Raw genomic sequence first — 16,391 nt, forward strand, 5'->3', positions numbered from 1 at the left:
TTTGAGGATCATGATTGTAGGGTGACATGTCCAAATTATGAGAAATAGTATTCACTGATTTCCCACCTTCACGTTGTTTAATAACTTTTTGTTTCACTTACAAATTAATACTTCTCCTTTGCCTCTTGGTGCTACTATAATTAGCACTGGCTATACTGCATTTGATAGCCATGACACATGTCATAGTAATAGTTTCCAAAGAAAAATAGACAGAGAGATCATGCTACAACACTCGAGATATGTAATACATGACATTGGATGTTGCTTTCTATAAATAGAAGCATACACTGTTACATGGTAAATATTTTAGATAGAAATTATGGTACAGTGCACACATAGGCAAGAAGCTCTGGTAGCATAGTCATTACTAATCAGGCTACTAACCTCAATAACAGCAGTTCAAAATTAACAGTTGTTGGCCTCTGAGTACCCGGGTGGAGACCCCATTGGCCAGCAGTGTGGGAAGACCTGGGGACTCTTGGGCCCAGAGTCAGTGGCATGGACACAGGGGACTGGAGTGGAGAGTGAAGCTACCGGCTGGTAAGAAGAGAGAGGGCATAGGCACATGAACACCCACACTTGCAGATAATACCCACTTGACCTGGCTTCAATGACTGGATGATCAGAGCTCAACCAGAAGAAAAAAGAAGAGGAAAAAAAGAGTAATCTGATACAATTTGATGAACTTGACCTACACCTATGGATGCAGTAACTCAAAAGAAGGAACAAATCCTTACAGCAAGAATCATTCCCACCCCCTCCACACACAGAGTAGACAGGGATGGGCATTGGATACCCAAAATGGGTGGGCGGGCCTACAAAGGCAAGAAGTGACTGGCTTACAAGCTTTCAAGAGGGAACCTAGAGCCAGGGTGCATGGAAGAAGGCAAAATCTCCAGTGAGTACTATCCAATCTGTCTAGGCGGAGCTGATGAAATGAAACGCAGATGAGTCACTTGTGATATAATAGTGAATAATTGTTATTAGGACTGATTGTGAGGGTTGGAAATGTAAAGGTAGACATTCTATAGCAAGGAAGGGAGTGATTAATTCTCCAGTCTAGGAGTGGAGGTCTCTAGGACCATCAACGGAGAGGAGCCGAGAGTGGAACCCTACCCAGAGAAGCAGCAATGCCTGAGATGGAGGCAGAGACAATGAAGTGGAGGGATGAAGCGGCTGGGGACCTTGGATCCAGAGAGGGAGAGGGACTGTGTGCTGAAGACTGGGGGTGGGGGGTGGGGAGCGGTAGTATAGGGGGCAGGTTTGAAGGGTATACCCTTTGGGTGGTTGATGATGCATGAAGGGGATTGGAACCAGGCCAATGAAATGATATATGATAGAATGAATGTAAAACTAAAGTTCTCTCATGTAAACTATCTTACAATTCACAATAAAACATTAAAAAAAAATTAACAGCTGTTCCATGGGAAAAAGATGAAGCTCTCTGCTCCCATAAAGATTTACAGCCTCGGGCACCTTATGCAGGGTCGCTGCGAATGGGAACCAACTCCACAACAGATAACTACCACAACCACATACATAGGCATTTATTATGACCTTTGACACATATGTACTATAGATGATATATGTACTCTACCATTATATGCCTGGTAATGCAATCATTTTATATGAAAAATACATGAGATACATATGCTGCATGCTGTTGTGTTTGCTTTCTCCAATTCTCCAGCTGTGATTTCTGAACTCTATTATGATTTTGTGGAACTATGAACATATATGCAGTTGAATGTTGCCCAAACAGACATTATGTGGTGCATGACTGTATGTCTTTCCTTAAGTATACTTTGAACATGGTTATAATCATAGCATATGTTTTTTTAAAATTAGTATCAAAGTAATAAAAAAAAGTTTAGATTTTTTTCACCATCCCCTTTATATCCTTGTTGTCATTGTTGTTAATTGTCGTTGAGTCAGTTCCAACTCATAGTGATCCTGTGTAGAGTTTCCAAGGAGCGCCTAGAGAGCTTGAACCACCGACTTTGTGGTTCAAACTGACCTTGCAGTCCAGCGCATTAACCCAAAGCACCACACCAGCATTCCTTAGAACCAGGTAATCTTGCCTCAGGAAACTGAGTGTATTAAATTCTCAGTATGCATAGAAATCTGAAATCGATTTCAGAGATCATATTATACAACCCTTCATTTTAGAGACAACTAAATTGAGGCTCAGAAAGGTAGAATGTATTTGTTTAAGATCAGGAAATAATTAATTGCAGGACCTTCTTTTCTTTGGTCTTTGGAGTCTATTTTCCAGTACTCTTGCCACCATCACATCTGTCTCCAGCATTGGGTTTGTTCAGCACGATTGTGAGTAGAATTCCATGTACTGCATATGCACCTCATGTGGGAATTTGCAAAAGTAGCTACAATAGTTTGTAGCACCTACCATCAAGAAATGGAATCTTTTTGCCTTTCCCTTTGAACCTTGTCTGGCTTTGTGACTTGCTTTGACCTTAGAATGCAATGCAACTGACATGTACAACCAGGGATAGCCTACTAAATTATGAGAGGTGGCTCAGTAACATGCCAAACTCCAGATATTTAAGTGAGGCTATGCTAGATCATCCAGCCTCCAGCCAACCATGCCAGTAGAGATTAGCAGAACCTGCCCAGACCAGAAGAACTAATCAGCAAACCCATAAAATCAAGAGTGAAATAATTGGTTATAATTTTAAGGAACTAAGTTTTGGGATATTTTATTACCTAGCAAAGGAGTCCTGGTAGCATAGTTGTTATGAGTCAGGCTGTTCACCTCAAGTTCAGCAATTCCAAACTATCAGCAGTTCCACAGGAGAAAGATGAGGCTTTCTCTTCCCGTAAAGATTTACAACCTCAGAAACGCTATGCAGGCTCACAATCAGTCAGAACCAACTCCACAGCACACAACCACCACCATCACCATTACCCAGCAAAAGCTAGCTGATGGATATGCATGCAAACATTATGCTGATAACCCACTTCACTTGAGTAAACCACAGTTCATATCTCATGAGCTTTTGAATCAAGGGACTAGGATATGTATATTTTTTTTTCTGTGCTAGTTTTTGTTTATTTTCATTTAGATATCTAAGCTTCAAAATGTCATTTATTGAACAACTTTTGGGACATGTAACAGTTTACAGTTCTTTGCTGGCCATCTGCTTTGAAGAGAACTATTGGTAAAGTCCTTTATTTTTACCAATTGCCCTTCTTCCTACCCACATCCCAAGGCATTTAACTAAATTCTATACATATGGATTAAGATGGTACTAAATCAGGGGAAAGGCAGTTCCATTGTGAGTTAGGACATAGCAGTGACTTTTTCTGAGCTTGACATAAGCCTGGGGATTTCTAAATAAACACTGCAGAAGTATGTCCCCAAGTGACACACCAAGGAAAGTGAAGCAGAATGAATGTATTCCTGATCTGAAGTACGACAGCTGAGCAGACTGGAAACTCCTACTCCCATCAAAGGCTCTAGGGATATGTTACTCATAACAATTCATTTTCATGGAATCTTTAATTTTATCTAAAGTACCTCTTAACAGATGACACAACCTTGCTTGCTGGAAGTAAAGAAGACTAACTGATGAAGATCAAACACTACAACTTTCAGTATGGATTGGACCTCAACATACCCACTGCTATCAACTTGATTTCAACACACAGTAACCCTATAGAATAGAGTATAACTTTTCCTTAGATTTCTGAGATTACAAATCTTTATAGGGAGTAAACAGTCACAATATAAAGAATACAAAAATTCTTAAAACTGGACCAATAAACAGCATCATGGTAAATGGATAAAAGATCAAAATTGTCAAGGATTTCATTTGGCTTAGATTCACAATGAACGACCACAGAAGCAGCAATCAAGAAATCAGACATATTGCACTGACCAAATCTACTATAAAAGATCACTTTAAAATGTTAAAAAGCAAATATGTCATTTTGAAGATTAAGTATTCATGGCATTTCCAGTCACCACATATGCATGGGAAAGTTGGACAATGAATAAGAGTGAAGAATTTATGTCTTAGAATTATGGTGTTGGTGAAGAATATTGAATATGCCATTGACAGTCAGAAAATTGTGATGATGGTGCAGGACCCAGCAATATTTCGTTCTGTCGTACATAGTGTTGCTATGTGTCAAAACTGAATCGAAGCACCTTAAAACAACAACAATCACCTCTTAACACACATGAACTTAATGAAAAGTTCCCTATTTGGCTAATTAAGTTCTGAAGTCACATGTGTGTTCAACATCCAATGACTCATTCTTGTTATCAGAGATTAATGAGATTGTACCAAACACTGAGTCTCTGCTCTGCAGCACAGCAAAACACTGAACTGGACAATAGTTGAGTGGTGCAGCGTAATGGCTATGAGTTGGGCTGCTAATCTCAAGGTCAACAATTCAAAACTACCAGCTGTTCCAGGAGAGAAAGATGAGGTTTCTGCTCCCATAAAGATTTACAGCCTCTGTAACCCTATACAGGGTTTCTATGAGTTGAACCGAATCCATGGCACACAACCACTACCACCATTACAGGCCAGTACTATGTCCAATAAAGGAGAGGGTAACAGGGTATCATTGTCTTTTATAGATTTATTCCTTGTAATTACAGCACACTTGTTAGCTGAGTTGTTTTTTTTTTTTTTTCCTTTTTCTTATCTTTAAAAATAAGTCAAACTCTTTAGAGTACAGTTTGTGGTGAGTTGTTTCACCTGCTTACTTGGATTCTGGTTTCATTCCTTATCTCCTCTTTTTATCCATCAGGGTCCTTTAACAAGAGTTAAGAACCCCATATAGTGATACTCAATGAAACAGAATCTAATTAACCATAAATAGCTATTTGAAAGCACTCTTGTCATACTCAAAGTTAAAGGAGAGGAGCAAATGACAAGAAAATTTTATAATTAACAATTATCCAGATTCTAGGAATCATTTATTCAGCAAAACTTTATTGACTGAGAGATTTTATCAAAACCAATCCAGCACTTCAAAACATCCTAAAGGGAGCTCTGTGAACTGAAAACCAACAAGAACAGACAACAACCAGAGATTGACAGGTGTGGCAATACCACCTGGAACTCAGTCGGCAGATAGCAGAATCCAGAAAAGAACAAGACTACAACAATGAACTCAAAGGAGCTGGGAGGTCAACCGAAGATCAAAATTATATCAATGTCAATGAAGGGATAAATGTAGCAACAGAGATGCAGGTGATGAGGATGTCAGGTAGATTACAGGATACAATAGATTATCTTAAATGGAGAGAAAAGTTAGTAGACTATAAGGTAACACCAAAGAAAGTTAATACTTCACAACTTACTATGAAAATGAACTTCCAAGCAGAATAAGCAAACAGGAAAACTGAAAGCAAACCGTCTAGAAATAGCACCATAAACACACACCTGACACAAGAAGGCATGCAGAACAAAAGAACGAACAGCACTACCAAAAAAGTAACATAATGGCAGCAATTAATTCATACCTATCAATAATTACATTGAATGTCAATGGGTTGGATGCACCAGTGAAAAGACAGAGAGTGGCAGAATGGATAAGAAAACAAGACTCTTCAATATGCTGCCTGCAAGAGACACACCTTACACACAAAGACAAAAACAGAGTAAAAGTTAAAGGATGGAAAAAAATACACCAAACTAACTGCAACAATAAACAAGAAGGAGTGACAATACTAATATCCGACAAAGTAAACTTTAAGATAAAAACCAGCATAAGAGACAAAGAAGAACACTATGTCATGATCAAATGGTCATTTGAGCAAGACGACATAATCATAATAAATATCTATGCTTCCGATGAAAGAGTATCAAGACACATGAAGAAAACCTTATTAGAATTGAAGAAAGAAATTGATAAATCTACAATTATAGTGGGAGATTTTAATACGCCACTTTCGAAAAGGGACAGAGCAACCAGAAAGAAACTCGACAAAGTTAGAGGAACTAAATAACACAATCAACCAACTTGACCTCATAGATGTATACAGAGCATTCAACCCAACAACAGCACAATATACATCCTTCTCCAGTGTTCATGGAACATTTTCCAGAGTTGACCATGTGTTAGGTCACAAAGCAAGCCTCTATAAATTTACAAACATCAAAATTTTACAAAGCATCTTTTCAGACAATAATGCTATAAAACTAGAAATCAACAACAAGAAGATCAAGGAAATAAAGTCGAATACATGGAAACTGAACAACACCCTGCTGAAAAGTGACTGGGTAAAGAAGAAATTAAACATGAATTCACAAAGTTACCAGAAACAAACGAGAATGAAAACACAACATACCACAATCTTTGGGACATGGCAAAAGCAGTGCTGAGAGGACAATTTATTGTGATAAATGCGCACATCCCAAAAGAGGAAAGAAACAAAATTAACACATTAACACAGCATCTCCAACAATTAGAAGCAACCAGCAGAGGGAACCTACAGTCACCAAAAGAAAGGAAATTATAAAGATAAGAACATAAATAAATGAGATGGAAAACCGAAAAACTACAGAAAGAATCAACAGGATAAGAAGCTGGTTCTTTGAAAGGATTAATAAAATTGACAAACCATTGGCAAAACTAACAAAAGAAAAGAGGGAGAGGACACAAGTAACTCGCATTAGAAACCACATGGGTGATGTCACAACGGAACCAAATGAAATCAAAAGGATAATAACAGAATACTATGAAGAGTTGTACTACAACAAATTCGAAAACCTAGAAGAGATGGATATAGTTCTAAAAAAAACAGGACCTACCTAAACTTATATTGAAGTAGAAAGCTTGAACAAACCCATAACAAGAGAAGAAATCGATCAGGTCATCAAAAAACTCCCAACCAAAAGAAGTCCTGGCCCAGATGGCTTCACGGGTGAGTTCTACCAAACAGGGAAGAGCTGTCACCAATTCTACTCAAGTTATTCCAGAATATAGAGAAGGATGGAAAACTCCCTAATATTTTATGAAGCAAGCATAACTCTCATAACAAAACTGGGAAGGATTTCATAGGTGAAGATATATTATACAGTCATGAACTTGCTCAGCAAGGTCGTGATGGTGATGTTTCTAGCACCAGCGAAGATGATGGCTATCCTGAGGACATGGATCAAGATAAGCATGATGACAGCACTGATGACAACGATACTGACATATCAGATGGAGTGAGGTGGATGACTTTGTGCACTGTGATGACAACGAGAGACATAACAAAGAAGAAAACCGTCTGATCTGAGTGTGCGATTTGCAGATATGCCTGGAAAATCATGGAATAAAAAGCAAAACGTGAAGGAGCTGATTCCTCTACAAGCCATGATGCTTCGAATGGCAAGGCAGGAAATCCCTGAGGAGGAATGAGAAGTAGAGGAAATTTCAGAAGAAGATGATGAAGATGATTCTGAAGCAGAAAAACAATCACGAAGCAACATAAAGAAGAATCGCTTTCTGATGGCAAAGCTACTGGTTCTTCACGGCAGCAGCCTCCTCCATAGTCTGTTCCTCCTTCTCAGATACAGGCATTTCTCATGCCAGGACCTCCATCCCTTGAACCACCACCTGCTCCACCGTTAATGCCATCTGGACCAACTACAGGCCTTCCTCCTGGACCACAGGCAGGAACACCTCCATTCCTGAGCCATCTGGAATGCCAGGACTCCTAGGGCCTTTACCCTGACTTTTACTTCTAGGACCACCTCCGGGCTGACCCTCAGGTCCCCCTCCACGTTCTCCTCTAGGTCTGCCTCCTGGCCCTCCTCCTTGGGGACCTCTTTCAAGGCTACCTCCTCCTGTACATCCAGGTATCCCTCCACCTCGTCCTGGTATAATGCACCCACCTTTGGTGTCTCCACTTGGACCTGCCCCACCTGGGCTTTCCCCACCAGCTCCTTTGCCAAACCCTGGGGTTTTAAGTGCCCCACCCAACTTGATTCAGCGACTCAAGGTGGATGATACAAGCGCAGCCACCACTGAGAAGAAAGCCACAGCAACCATCAGTGCCAAGCCACAGATCACTAATCCCAAAGTGGAGATTACTCATTTGTGCCCACTGCACTAAGAGTACATCAGGAGAATAAAGGGGTTTCTGCTATTCCCCAAAGGAAATCCGAGGATGATTCTACTATGCCTCTTACCAAAGCAGCCCCCAAATCTGATCCCTCAGTTCCTGTTTTGGTACAAACTAAGGATGATGTATATGAAGCATTCATGAAAGAGATGTAAGGGCTAATGTGACAGCTTTTGATCCAGAACAGGCTTCTGCTCACATCAGTGGTTCATTGCTCTCATCAAACCTAGGTGAACGAGCTACTTCCATTGTCAGGGTATTTTCTAATTCTAGTGCAGGAATATCCTAAAGTTTAGTCTTGGTCAGAATTTACTGTATATAAGAGAGGATGTTTCATTAAAAATAGATTGGTTATTAAAGCAGTGTTGCTAACATCCATTTCCTTTCATACCGTTTTCATCCTGTTTCTTCCCCTTCTCCAAATTTTGTAAAATGTGACCAGGGGCATCTTAGTCACTTACTTGTTTCAATTCTCTTCTTGTGTACTATTGGCACTGGAGTAGAAATTTCTGAGAAATCCTTTTATCTAGCCCCATCTTGGCTTTTGTGTTTGAATTATTTTTAATATTTTCTTGAAAATGTTTTGTAATAGTTTACTTGTAGTAAAATGGATTGCAATGTCATTTCCTATTACAAAGCAGACGTGGGGGAAGAAAATGTACAATTCTTCGATTAAAATTATTTCCCACTGACCTCAACTTTGAGTTTTTCATCGAAAAAATAAATAAGTGTTTCACACCAAGAAAAAATATTAAAAAAACTATTGAATAGCAATCATCTATCAGGTACAATGCAGCATTCTGAAGATGGAGAAGTGAACAGGAAAAATTCTGTCCTCACTGTTAGGAAACGGTCAAGTTGCCCTGGGTTCAGTCTGCTTTCTATACTGTTTGCAGTTACATCTTTAGGTATAGGTCTATACTAAGAGAAAAGTTGCCTAGTGATATGGTTCCTTCACAAATGATAGTAATTATAATAATTACATAGTATTTACTATGCAAAACCCTGGAGTCCTAGGGTGTCACTGCAGGTTTATGCGAGGAACTGCAAGGTAGGTTTGAACTGCAAAGTCCCTGGTTTTAGCTCACTAGCTGCTCCTTGGAAACCCTATACAGGCTTTCTATGAGTCGGAACTGATTCGATGGCACTTAACAACAACAACAGTGTAGAACCCTGGTGTGGCACTGTAGGATAAGCACTGGACTGCTAACCACAGTATCAGCAGTTCAGATCCACCATTTGCTACTCAGAAACCATATACAGGATCTCTATGAGTCACAATTGACTCAAGAGCACTTAACAGCAACAACAATGTGACAAAGGGGTATCTGGGTGGAACAAATGATAAACACTCTCAACTACTAACTAACTGGGTAGATCAAACACACCCAGAGGCAACCTGGAAGAAAGACTTTTCCTCTGCTTCTCATAGGTCACAGCCATGAAAATGCTGTGGAGAACAGTTCTACTCTGCAACATATGTGTCACTATGTTTGTTGTTGCTTTGGTTGGGTGCCATGGAGTTAGTTTTGACTCACAGTGACTGTATGCACAACAGAAAGAATCACTGGCTGGTCCTGCACCTTCCCCACAATTATTGTTATGCTTGAACCCATGGCTGTTGCCATGTCAATTCATCTCATTGGGGGTCTTCCTCATTTTTGCTGACCCTCCACTTTACCAAGCAAGATGTCCTTCACCAGGGACTGGTCCCTTCTGATAATATGTCCAAAGTATGAGAGATAAAGTCTTGACATCCTGACTTCTAAGCAGCATTCTGGCTGTACTTCTTCCAGCAATTAAATAATACTATAATTAAATAATTAATAATTATTAATTAAATAATAATACACTTGTTTTTCTAGCCGTCCATGGTACTTTTAATATTCTTCTTCAACACCCTAATTCAAATGCATCACTTCTTCTATGGTCTTCCTTATTCATTGTCCAACTTTCACTTGCATATGAGGGTATTGAAAATACAATGCCTTGGTTCAGGTGCATTTTAATGCTCAAACTGACATCTTTGCTCTTGAACACTTTAAAGAGGTATCATATGGCAGATTTGCCCGATGCAATACGTTGTTTGATTTCTTGATTGCTGCTTACATGAGTATTGATTGTGGATTCAAGCAAATCGAAAGTCTTTGACAACTTCAATCTTTTCCAGTTGTGAGGATTTTTGTTTTCTTTACACTGAGGTGTAAACCATACTGAAAGCTGTGGTCTTTGATTTCATCAGTTAGTATTTTAAGTCCTCTCATTTTCTGCAAGCAAAGTTGTAACATCTGCATATTGCAGTGTTTCTCCAGTCTTGATACCACATTCTTCTTCATATAATCCAGCTTCTCAGATTATTTACTCAGCATACAGATTGCAGTTGATGTGTCAGGATCAACTTTACAACTGGCTGGATTTGGTTTTGGTCAAAAAGTATTCTATGTACTTTCACATATTAAATAATTTAATATTCAAACATCTTTTGAGTTACTCTTATTGCCCCCTTTTTAGAGATGAGGAAACTGAGACACCGAGAGGTTAAGTAATTCAGAAATATACAGTCTAGTCACTTCGCTGTATTTACTAAGGGAGAACACTGTAGAATATATTTCTTTTTAACAAAGGTTAGAAGAAATTATAATTTTGTTAAACATAAGTTAACTAGTAATTTGGGTGTTTAAGCATTCAGCCTAATTGATTTCATAATCTAGTCTGAATGTTTCCCACCTAGACACATGCTCGTAAAAGCCACATTCAAAGGAAAATAAATCATAGTGTGTACTGAATTTTCTTTAAAACTGCTGCTGATTTTCAGTCAACTAGTCCAAATCTCTTGGGCTTTCAGCCCATAAGTCTGCCCATATAAAAGCCCATCTGCTTCTGTATTGAAATGGGATATCAGAGTTCTCATATTCTGAAAGGAAATAAGGGGAATTTGGCCAAGCATTTACTAGAAAGGTGAAGCTATCTTCTCTCATAAAAGTGTGGCACTGTAAGATAAGCAATCGACCTTAATGTTGGTTTGAACCACAAGGGCGGTTCCTCAGAAACTTACACAGGGTTGCTATGAGTCAGAATTGACTCGATGGCACTAAACAACAACAAACCAGATGGAGCAGTTCTACTCTGTCCTATGTAGGGTCTCTGTGAGTTGGAATGGACTCAACGGCAATGGGTCAAAGTGTGGCTCAATACTTTTTGTTAAAGTAGAAAATTAATGAAAATTAAAATTGAATGGTATCCATTGGATCCAATTAAATAATACTACACTTCTACTCAGTCCACATAGAAATGAATAAGATAGAGTGATTTTTTTTTGTTTTTCATTGTCTTTTAAAATGATGATACTATCGAGCATATCCTTTACCAAGGAGTACAAAGTATGTGTTGATTAAGTAACAGATTTTGGTAAACACTAATGAAATTAACAAGGATAGAAAGGAGAGGTAGAGGAGGGTTCCAAGAAGAGAGGTATTCTGGTAACCAATCCACATTGAGACTTAATAATAATCACTTAGCTTGTTTATGAATCTGAAATTTGATCAGGGCACACTGGAGACTTTTTTTGGGGGTGGGGGAGTACTCCATAGGAAGCCAGCTGGGGTGGTTTGACCTAAGCTGGTAAATCTACTTCCAAGATGATTTCTCCAATGATTGAGAAATTAATACTGGTTGTTGTCTTCTTTCCATGTGGGCCTCTTCATTGCTTGTGCTTCTTCACAAAATGGTGGTTGTGCTAAAAGAGTGATTGTGTCAAGGAAAAAGAAGGAGAAATAAATATTTCTTGTGCTCAGAAGTTGTCTAACATTATTCCTGTCATATTCAATTGCTCAGTCTCAGAGTCCAGCTTCAAGGGGAAGGGACATAGATTTCACCTTTCAATGGGAGAAGTGTCAGAGAATATCAGGACCATGTTTTAAAACTACAACAGGGAAAGATAAAGGGAAGACAGAACACGAAAGACAAAATTTGTTAGTTTCTAGCTCCACCTAGAAGAGAGAAAACACTTCCCAATCTTTGATATTCCTGAAAGCCATGCCAAATAGTGTCAACACCCTGTCAAGAAGTTTGTCACAGAAAGGGGAAGATGAATCATTTCTCCTATGCACTCAAATGGAAAGAACGCTCTTGTAAGTGTCCCTCTTATTTTCCCCAATACTTTTTTTCTTATTATTTAGCAAATAGTGAATGTTTGTATACCAAACATTGTGCTAGATGTAAGGAATGAAAAAAAAAAAAAAAACACAGCTAGAAGGAGAAAAAGTAAAAGTAAAGTAAATAATCATAAGAGTTATGTTAAATACACAAGCTTGCTTGTGGTGGCCATAGAAGGAGCAACTATCACATTGGTGAGCATGACCAAATCAAATTTAACTTTCCATAGGGTCATAGATCCCTCATGCTCATTCAGGCATCCTTGATCTATACCATCATAACTCCCTGTATCAGTTCTTTATTATATGTTTCTGACACTATTTGATTAGCATCTAGCACCCACACAGAACTATTGAATCAATATCCAAAATCCTCTTGACTTTCTTTTAACAAATAGAATGCAGCAGAACTTGTGACTTCAGAGGTTAGGCTAGAAAAGTTTCTGCCTGGTTCTCTCTCTAGGAATGCACAAATTGGGAGTTCTTGTCCTGCTATGCTAGAGAGACCAAATTGTGAAACCACAAAGAGATGGAGAAGCTTGAGGATCCCCAGCTGTTCTAGCCTCAGTTGTTAGAGGTTTACCAGCATCAACCACTAGACATGTGAATGAATCAGCATAAATGACTCCAGCCTCAACATTTGAGCCCTTAGTTGTAGTGTAAAGCAGAGACAAAACCTTCCTGTGTCCTGTTTGCATTCTTGACATACTGACTTCATAAGCATAATAAATTGTTATATTATGCTAATAAGTTAGGGAGTTATTTGTTAAGCAACCATAGTAATTAGAACAGAGAAAGAAGCAGGAACCATACCTAGAAGCACTTTGCATTAGTGATGAAGTGTTTGTGTTTTTTTCTAAGGCTACAGGAAAGCATCCAGAGATTTTAGGCAGAAGAAAGTAATAGTCATATTTAAGTTCTAGATGCGGTGAAGTTATTAGGGAGTGAAAGCATTAGAACCTGATGATTAGAAGGACTTAGTAACAGAATGAGAGACATATCCAGTTCCCTACTGTGTGACTGATGGTAAAGTCACTTAACCTCTAAGTCTCAGTTTTATCATCTACAAATTAGGGATAAGAATTCTTCCCTCCAGTAAAAGTTGTGAAGACAATCTGACGGTGGTCATTGAACACATATATTTTCAAATTTGGTTTTCTATTTTGAAGTAAGCTCATTATCGGAGGAAGTTGATCACGTGAGAATCTGATCAAGGATTGACATAACAATATGTGCTTATCACAAATAATGCCAACAAAGACTATTTCTTTGATTCTAACTGGCTTACTCAAATTGAATTACTCAGAAATAATTTCACTTCAGGAGCAACAAAATAAGAAAATAGATTAGTTGCACTCCATTAAAAGTAAAAATGTTTGTATATTAGGGACCACATCATAAAAGCAAAAAGACATAAATAATAAGAGAACATATTTGCAAACCATATACCTTACAAGGATTTAATATCCTAAATATACAAGTAACTCCTATAACCCCAAGCATAACAACAGTTGTGAGAATGATGCAAAACCGGGCAGTGTTTTGTTCAACTGTGTATAGTGTCACTATTAGTTAGAACCAACTCAATGACATCTAACCAAAAAAAAAAAAAAAAAAAGACAGACAACCCATTTTTTAAAAATGTTTTATCGTGAATTATGTAATAATTTACATGGGAGAACATTAGATTCACATCAGATAACATTAGCTTTAAATTCATCCTATCGTATATCGTTTCATTGCCATGGTTACAACCCCCCCCATTCATCATCAACCAACTAAAGGGTATACACTACAAGCCTGCCCCCTGGTCGTTAGCACACAGCAGCCCTCTCCCACTCTGGGTCTAGAGTCCCCAGCCACTCCATCTCTCCACGTCATCGTCTCTGCCTCCATCTCAGTCATCACTGTTTCTCTGGGTAGGGTCCTGCACTCCGATCTTCTCCCTTGATGGTCCCAGAGACCTCTGCTCCTGGACTGCAAAGTCAAGGACTCCCCTCCTTTTGCTACAAAACATCTACCTTTACATTTTCAACCCTCACAGTCAGTCCTGATAACAATTATTCACTACTGTACCACAAAAGTACTATCTCCATCTCCTTTCATCAACCCTGCTCAGACAGATTGGATACTACTCAGTGGAGATTCCAGCTTCCTCCACACCCTCTGTATCTAGACTCCCTCTTGAAAGCTTGTAAGCCAGTCACTTCTTGCCTTTGTAGCTCCCCCCCGCCATTTGGGGTAGCCAATGTCCAAGTTGCCCATCTCTGTCTACTCTGTGTATGGAGGGGGTGGGAATGATCCTCGCTGTAAAGATTTGTTCCCTCTTTTGAGCTACTACATCCATAGGTGTACGTCAAGTTAATTAAATTATACCAGATTACTCTTTTTTTTCCCTCTTCTTTGCTCTTCTTTCTTCTTCTAGTGGAATGCTGATCATCCAGTTATTGAAGCCAGGTCAAGTGGGTATTATCTACAAGTGTGGGTGTTCTTATGCATATGCCCTCTTTTATCAGCTGGACACATCACTCTCCACTCTAGTCCTCTGTGGCTATGTTACTGGCTCTGGGCCCATGAGTACCCAGGTCTTGCCACACTGCTGGCCAACCAGGTCTCCACCCGGGTTCACAGGAGTCTATTGAATGTTGTAAGGCTTAGCTCACAGCTTCATTGTTGTTTTTCCCTCACTTCCCCTTATCGGTGACAAACGTGATAACCATGTCTGCTCATGTATTTCCATTGAGTCTTAGTCTTGGCAGGGGGTTTGTTCTGAGGGCACCCAACAACTTGCCTTGATGTCCCCTGGGCAAGCAACTTGCTTTTTATTGTAGCAATCAGTTGGACTGCCATTATTGTTTTGTATTTTTCCTGTAAGTCTTTCTGTCAAGAAGTATCTTGTTTTTCTAGCCACTCCAGGCTGGTCTGCTTGTCCTTTCAAGTGGAAATATCCCACCTCAGAAGATTCTGGGTGGGGTTCAGGATTACACCTATAGTCTTATGTAATGCAGGGGCTCCACAGGAAGCCTCCTTTACTGGGCATGTTGTAGCCCCATTTTAGGTATTCCAATCAGTTATAGGCAGACTTACAAGCTTTCAATGTTGATATTTCTGGCGATTCCTTTCTTCCCCCTTCAAGTGTCTATTTTATAATGGTATGCAAGGGAAATCAAGATTCAAAAGACAGTCAAGCATCTTAACATTATTTCCCCCCTTTTGCCCTTTCCAATCATGTCTCAATCCCTGTATTCCAGAGCCCTGTTGTTCCATGGTTGTGCATATAGCATTCTTTACCTCTGTCCCACTTAGCTCATGCAAACCTGCTTAATTGTTTTCCCATCCACCTTGTTCTTCCATTCCCTTCCCCCTTCTTGTGTATTGCCCCCCTCCCTAGCACCCAAAATTTCCTGTGTCTATCTATTCCCTACCCTGTGGTCCATCTTCCTCTCCTTGCCCTTACCCCAGTTCCCACACCCCAGTAACCAGAAAAGAACCCACCCACCTCCACTTTAGTATGGGTTCTTTTTCTTAGTCTTTTACATTAGTGGTCCTTTTGTGACTGCCTAATTTCACTCAACATAATGTTCTCAAGGTTCATCCATGTTATGTGGTGGCTTGCAGCTTCCTTGTTATTCTTCAATGTAGCATAATATTCCATTGTATGTATGTACCACAGTTTGTTTATCCATTCTTCAGTTGATGGGCACTTTGGCTGTCTCCATCTTTTTGCTATTGTAAATAGTGCTGCTATGAAGGTTGGTGTGCATATATCGACTCGTGTTATGGCTCGTATTTCTTGCAGGTAAATACCAAGTAGAGGAATTGCTGGATCATAACGTATTTCTATTTCCAACCTTCTGAGGAAGTGCCATATTGCTTTTCAGCAGACGACCAAATTTTAAAATGGGCAAAAGACATAAATAGACATTTGAAAAAATAAAGATATACAAATAGCCAATAAGCACATGAAATGACACTCAACATTAGTTATTATTATTGTTGTTGCTGTTAGGCACCATTAAGTCAGTTCCAATGCACAACAGAATGAAACACTGCCCAGTCCTGAGCCATCCTCATAATTGTTAGCTTTGAGCCTATTGTTGGTGTCACTGTGTCAGTCTGTATCATGGGGTTCTCCCTCTTTTTCG

At 39.3% G+C, this 16,391-nt stretch overlaps 1 pseudogene; it reads left to right on the forward strand.

The window, feature by feature from the left end:
- The first annotated feature begins 3,099 nt into the window (after positions 1–3,099).
- LOC102838223 lies at positions 3,100–8,259 on the forward strand (annotated as a pseudogene).
- The last annotated feature ends 8,132 nt before the right edge of the window (positions 8,260–16,391 follow it).

The sequence above is a fragment of the Chrysochloris asiatica genome, unplaced genomic scaffold, assembly GCF_000296735.1.
Source record: "Chrysochloris asiatica unplaced genomic scaffold, ChrAsi1.0 scaffold00062, whole genome shotgun sequence".
Taxonomy (NCBI): Eukaryota; Metazoa; Chordata; class Mammalia; order Afrosoricida; family Chrysochloridae; genus Chrysochloris; species Chrysochloris asiatica.